The sequence below is a fragment of the Cherax quadricarinatus genome, chromosome 62, assembly GCF_038502225.1.
Source record: "Cherax quadricarinatus isolate ZL_2023a chromosome 62, ASM3850222v1, whole genome shotgun sequence".
Taxonomy (NCBI): domain Eukaryota; kingdom Metazoa; phylum Arthropoda; class Malacostraca; order Decapoda; family Parastacidae; genus Cherax; species Cherax quadricarinatus.
In genome coordinates this window covers 7,804,988-7,812,444 of record NC_091353.1, presented here as the reverse complement: position 1 = coordinate 7,812,444, position 7,457 = coordinate 7,804,988, and positions in this window count along the sequence as shown.

Here is a 7,457-nt window from a genome sequence, read left to right as displayed (position 1 = left end):
GTTCCAGGAAGTTGGAAAGGGGTTCCAGGAAGTTGGAAAGGGGTTCCAGGAGGTTGGAAAGGGGGTTCCCGAAAGTTGAAAAGAGGTTCCAGAAGGTTGGAAAGGGGTTCCAGGAGGTTGGAAAGGGGTTTCCAGGAAGTTGAAAAGAGGTTCCAGGAGGTTGAAAAGGGGTTCCAGGAGGTTGGAAAGGAGTTTCCAGGAAGTTGAAAAGAGGTTCCAAGAGGTTGGAAAGAGGTTCCAGGAAGTTGGAAAGGGGTTCCAGGAGGTTAAAAAGGGGTTCCAGGAAGTTGAAAAGGGTTCCAGGAAGTTGGAAAGGGGTTCCAGGAAGTTGAAAAGGGGTTCCAGGAAGTTGGAAAGGGGTTCCAGGAAGTTGGAAAGGGGTTCCAGGAGGTTGGAAAGGGGGTTCCAGGAAGTTGAAAAGAGGTTCCACGAGGTTGGAAAGGGGTTCTAGGAGGTTGGAAAGGGGTTTCCAGGAAGTTGAAAAGAGGTTCCAGGAGGTTGGAAAGGGGTTCCAGGAAGTTGGAAAGGGGTTCCAGGAGGTTGGAAAGGAGTTCCAGGAAGATGGAAAGGGGTTCCAGGAGGTTGGAAAGGGGTTCCAGGAAGTTGGAAAGGGGTTCCAGGATGTTGGAAAGGGGTTTCAGGAAGTTGAAAAGGGGTTCCAGGAGGTTGGAAAGGGGTTTCCAGGAAGTTGAAAAGGGGTTCCAGGTGGTTGGAAAGGGGTTTCCTAGCAGCTGGGAGCCCTCCTAGTAATACTCCCACCTCCACTTGCATCCGCCTAGGATACTACCCAGCTAGGTGATAGGCAAGGGTTGCAAATATTGAATCATTTGCTAGGAGCTAGCTATGAGAGAGAGAGAGAGAGAGAGAGAGAGAGAGAGAGAGAGAGAGAGAGAGAGAGAGAGAGAGAGGGTATAAACACAGTGAGGTGCGTATATCTCTATGTATATACACCGAATGGCGTGTATATCTGTGTGTATATATGCTTAGAGATACGTATATCTGTATATTCACATATTCACTGAGACAAATATATATATATATATGTATGTGTGTGTGTGTGTGTGTGTGTGTGTGTGTGTGTGTGTGTGTGTAAGGTATGCTATTATCACATACTCTGAGTATGCTGCCGCCGCTTCGGTGTTGTTATATGTTAATACTCGGCTTTTATAACCTCTGGAGGGCTATATACCTTGATATACTCGCATACTCTGTCCATTCTGATGCTCCCTCGAGTCCATCTCACTTGATGTGTTGGTATATTAAGTCTCGTCTAATCGCTTCTGTTGAGTATATCTGTGTTATATGCTTCGGGGTATATTAAGTCGTATATCGACCGTATGCTGGTATACTCGCTTGGTTTGAGGGGTTTAAAGTCTATCTACTGTACGAGGGTCATTAAGACTGGCTGGTTAATTAGGTTTAAAGTCTATCTACTACACGAGGGTCATTAAGACTTGTTGGCTGGTTAATGGGTTTAAAGTCTGCTGCTAGTAGTACTAGCCACAATGCTAGCAGCAGTAGCAGTAACAATAGTAGTAATAATGCTAGTGCTAACAGACGTAGTAATAATGATACTAACAGAAGTAGTAATAGTGGCAGTACTATTAACAGTACCAGTAGACGAATAGCACAAGTAGTAGGAGTACTATTAGTAGTAATAATATTAGTAGTAATAGGATTAGAAGTACTAGTAGACTAGCACTACTAGTGATAATAGTAATGGTATTACTAGTACTAATAGTAATAGAAGTGGTACTAGTAATAGCATCGCAGGGGTGACCTCCCCCACTCTGGTATGGATGAGGGTACATCAAGTCTTCACATCTACAACCCCCCCTACAATTGTATGCATAATTAGGTAAGGTATCGTAGGGGATGATAGGTATTGTAGGGGCTAGTTTATTAAGGGTAGTAAATTAGGTGATATGGCGGTGTTTGTCAAGTACCTGAATTCTCTGGTGTGGGAGTTAGGGGTCGATTCATAGCTCCTGGCCCCGCCTCTTTGCTGGTCGGTACTAAGGTCCACTGTCTCCCTGCTCCATGAGCTTTATCATACCTGTTCTTAAAGCTATGTATGGATCCTGCGTCTGCTACATTACTCTCTGGATTGTTCAAGCTCCTGGTTCACTTGTTTTGTTTTTCATGGTACAGTACTGGCCAGGAGCTATGACTCGACCCTCGCAACCACAAATAGGCAAGTACAAATAGCTGAGTACACACACACGCACACACACACACACACACACACACACACACACACACACACACACACACACACACACATACACATACTGGAGTATGCAGCACCAGTCTGGAACCCACACCTGGTCAAGCACGTCAAGAAGTTAGAGAAAGTACAAAGGTTTGCAACAAGGCTAGTCCCAGAGCTCAAGGGAATGTCGTACGAGGAAAGGTTGAGGGAAATCGGACTGATGACACTGGACGACAGAAGGGTCAGGAGAGATATGATAACGACATACAAGATACTGCGGGGAATAGACAAGGTGGACAGAGATAGGATGTTCCAGAGAGGGGACACGGAAACAAGGGGTCACAACTGGAAGCTGAAGACTCAGACGAGTCACAGGGACGTTAGGAAGTATTTCTTCAGTCATAGAGTCGTCAGGAAGTGGAATAGCCTAGCAAGTGAAGTAGTGGAGGCAGGAACCATACATAGTTTTAAGAAGAGGTATGACAAAGCTCAGAAAGCAGAGAGGGAGAGGACCTAGTAGCGATAAGTGAAGAGGCGGGGCCAGGAGCTGAGCCTCGACCCCTGCAACCACAATTAGGTGAGTACAATTAGGTGAGTACACACACACGCACACACACACACACACACACACACACACACACACACACACACACACACACACACACACACACACACACATACACACACACACACAGGACCAGGTCCAGGACCAGGAGCTATGATTTGACCCATGAAACCACCATTAGGTGAGTCCACACATATATTCCACAAATTATATCTAGCACAGGTAGACATCACAGGTAGACGTCACAGGTAGGCATCACAGGTAGACATCACAGGTAGACATTACAGGTAGACATCACAGGTAGACATCACAGGTAGACATCACAGGTAGACATCACAGGCAGACATCACAGGCAGACATCACAGGCAGACGTCACAGGCAGACATCACAGGTAGACGTTACAAGTAGACGTCACAAGTAGGCGTCACAGGTAGACGTCACAGGTAGACGTCAAAGAGAGAGACTTCTTATAATCCAATACTTGCTTTCCCCTTTATTAACCAGGTAAAGGTCACAGTGGTGACCTTTACCGTCCTCCCACACATCTATTATTCACCAGCCGGAGAGGCTTGACCTTGTTGTGTGTGTGTGTGTGTGTGTGTGTGTGTGTGTGTGTGTGTGTGTGTGTGTGTGTGTGTGTGTGTGTGTGTGTGTGTGCGTGTGTTCCATTGACAAAGAAATTAAAACTAATTTCACATCTCTGCAATCATGTATGTCATTGCCATATCTCCCCTGCTCCTCCTGTCATTATATATATATATATATATATATATATATATATATATATATATATATATATATATATATATATATATATATATATATATATATATATAGGTAGTAGGTTGGTAGACAGCAACCACCCAGGGAAGTACTACCGTCCTGCCAGATGACTGTGAAACAGAAACCTGTAACTGTTTTGCATGATGGTAGGATTGCTGGTGTCTTTTTCTGTCTCATAAACACTCTAGATAACAGGAATATCTTGCTACTCCTACTTACACTTTGGTCACACTTCACAGACACGCACATGCATATATATATATACAATCATCTAGGTTTTTCTCCTTTTTCTAAATAGTTCTTGTTCTTCTTTATTTCTTCTATTGTCCATGGGGAAGTGGAAAAGAATCTTTCCTCCGTAAGCCATGCGTGTCGTATGAGGCGACTAAAATGCCGGGAGCAATGGGCTAGTAACCCCTTCTCCTGTAGATATTTACTAAAAAAGAGAAGAAGAAAAACTTTATAAAACTGGGATGCTTAAATGTGCGTGGATGTAGTACGGATGACAAGAAACAGTTGATTGCTGATGTTGTGAATGAAAAGAAGTTGGATGTCCTGGCCCTAAGCGAAACAAACCTGAAGGGGGTAGGGGAGTTTCGGTGGGGGGAAATAAATGGGATTAAATCTGGAGAATCTGAGAGAGCTAGAGCTAAGGAAGGGGTAGCAGTAATGTTGAAGGATCAGTTATAGAAGGAGAAAAGAGAATATGAATTTGTAAATTCAAGGATTATGTGGATTAAAGTAAAGGTTGGATGTGAGAAGTGGGTCATAATAAGCGTGTATGCACCTGGAGAAGAGAGGAATGCAGAGGAGAGAGAGAGATTTCGAGAGATGTTAAGTGAATGTATAGGAACCTTTGAACCAAGTGAGAGAGTAATTGTGGTAGGGGACCTGAATGCTAAAGTAGGAGAAACTTTTAGAGAGGGTGTGGTAGGTAAGTTTGGGGTGCCAGGTGTAAATGATAATGGGAGCCCTTTGATTGAACTTTGTATAGAAAGGGGTTTAGTTATAGGTAATACATATTTTAAGAAAAAGAGGATAAATAAGTATACAAGATATGATGTAGGGTGAAATGACAGTAGTTTGTTGGATTATGTATTGGTAGATAAAAGACTGTTGAGTAGACTTCATGATGTACATGTTTATAGAGGGGCCACATATATATCAGATCACTTTTTAGTTGTAGCTACACTGAGAGTAAAAGGTAGATGGGATACAAGGAGAATAGAAGCATCAGGGAAGAGAGAGGTGAAGGTTTATAAACTAAAAGAGGAGGCAGTTAGGGTAAGATATAAACAGCTATTGGAGGATAGATGGGCTAATGAGAGCATAGGCAATGGGATCGAAGAGGTATGGGGTAGGTTTAAAAATGTAGTGTTAGAGTGTTCAGCAGAAGTTTGTGGTTAAAGGAAAGTGGGTGCGGGAGGGAAGAGGAGAGATTGGTGGAATGATGATGTAAAGAGAGTAGTAAGGGAGAAAAAGTTAGCATATGAGAAGTTTTTACAAAGTAGAAGTGATGCAAGGAGGGAAGAGTATATGGAGAAAAAGAGAGAGGGTAAGAGAGTGGTGAAGCAATGTAAAAAGAGAGCAAATGAGAGAGTGGGTGAGACGTTGTCAACAAATTTTGTTGAAAATAAGAAAAAGTTTTGGAGTGAGATTAACAAGTTAAGAAAGCCTAGAGAACAAATGGATTTGTCAGTTAAAAATAGGAGAGGAGAGTTATTAAATGGAGAGTTAGAGGTATTGGGAAGATGGAGGGAATATTTTGAGGAATTGTTAAATGTTGATGAAGATAGGGAAGCTGTGATTTCATGTATAGGGCAAGGAGGAATAACATCTTGTAGGAGTGAGGAAGAGCCAGTTGTGAGTGTGGGGGAAGTTCGTGAGGCAGTAGGTAAAATGAAAGGGGGTAAGGCAGCCGGGATTGATGGGATAAAGATAGAAATGTTAAAAGCAGGTGGGGATATAGTTTTGGAGTGGTTGGTGCAATTATTTAATAAATGTATGGAAGAGGGTAAGGTACCTAGGGATTGGCAGAGAGCATGCATAGTTCCTTCGTATAAAGGCAAAGGGGACAAAAGAGAGTGCAAAAATTATAGGGGGATAAGTCTGTTGAGTATACCTGGTAAAGTGTATGGTAGAGTTATTATTGAAAGAATTAAGAGTAAGACGGAGAATAGGATAGCAGATGAACAAGGAGGCTTTAGGAAAGGTAGGGGGTGTGTGGACCAGGTGTTTACAGTGAAACATATAAGTGAACGGTATTTAGATAAGGCTAAAGAGGTTTTTGTGGCATTCATGGATTTGGAAAAGGCGTATGACAGGGTGGATAGGGGGGCAATGTGGCAGATGTTGCAGGCGCATGGTATAGGAGGTAGGTTACTGAAAGCAGTGAAGAGTTTTTACGAGGATAGTGAGGCTCAAGTTAGAGTATATAGGAAAGAAAGAGATTATTTCCCAGTAAAAGTAGGCCTTAGACAAGGATGTGTGATGTCACCGTGGTTGTTTAATATATTTATAGATGGGGTTGCAAGAGAAGTAAATGCGAGGGTCTTGGCAAGAGGTGTGGAGTTAAAAGATAAAGAATCACACATAAAGTGGGAGTTGTCACAGTTGCTCTTTGCTGATGACACTGTGCTCTTGGGAGATTCTGAAGAGAAGTTGCAGAGGTTGGTGGATGAATTTGGTAGGGTATGTAAAAGAAGAAAATTAAAAGTGAATACAGGAAAGAGTAAGGTTACGAGGATAACAAAAAGATTAGGTGATGAAAGATTGGATATCAGATTGGAGGGAGAGAGTATGGAGGAGGTGAATGTATTCAGATAATCGGGAGTGGACGTGTCAGCGGATGGGTCTATGAAAGATGAGGTGAATCATAGAATTGATGAAGGGAAAAGGGTGAGCGGTGCACTTAGGAGTCTGTGGAGACAAAGAACTTTGTCCTTGGAGGCAAAGAGGGGAATGTATGAGAGCATAGTTTTACCAACGCTCTTATATGAGTGTGAAGCATGGGTGACGAATGCTGCAGCGAGGAGAAGGCTGGAGGCAGTGGAGATGTCATGTCTGAGGGCAATGTGTGGTGTGAATATAATGCAGAGAATTCGTAGTTTGGAAGTTAGGAGGAGGTGCAGGATTGCCAAAACTGTAGTCCAGATGGCTGAGGAAGGGTTGTTGAGGTGGTTTGGACGTGTAGAGAGAATGGAGTGAAACAGAATGACTTCAAGAGTGTATCAGTCTGTAGTGGAAGGAAGGCGGGGTAGGGGTCGGCCTAGGAAAGGTTGGAGGGAGGGGGTAAAGGAGGTTTTGTGTGCGAGGGGCTTGGACTTCCAGCGGGCATGTGTGTGCGTGTTTGATAGGAGTGAATGGAGACAAATGGTTTTTAATACTTGACGTGCTGTTGGAGTGTGAGCAAAGTAACATTTATGAAGGGGTTCAGGGAAACCGGCAGGCCGGACTTGAGTCCTGGAGATGGGAAGTACAGTGCCTGCACTCTGAAGGAGGGGTGTTAATGTTGCAGTTTAAAAACTGTAGTGTAAAGCACCCTTCTGGCAAGACAGTGATGGAGTGAATGATGGTGAAAGTTTTCCTTTTTCGGGCCACCCTGCCTTGGTGGGAATCGGTCAGTGTGCTAATAAAATAAATAAATAAATATATATATATATATATATATATATATATATATATATATATATATATATATATATATATATATATATATATATATATATATATATATATATATATATATATATATATATATATATATATATATATATATATATATATATATATATATCGTCCTGCCAAGTGAGTGTAAAACGATAGCCAGTAATCGTTTTACATGATGGTAGGATTGCTGGTGTCTTTTATCTCATAAACATGCAAAATTGCAGGTAT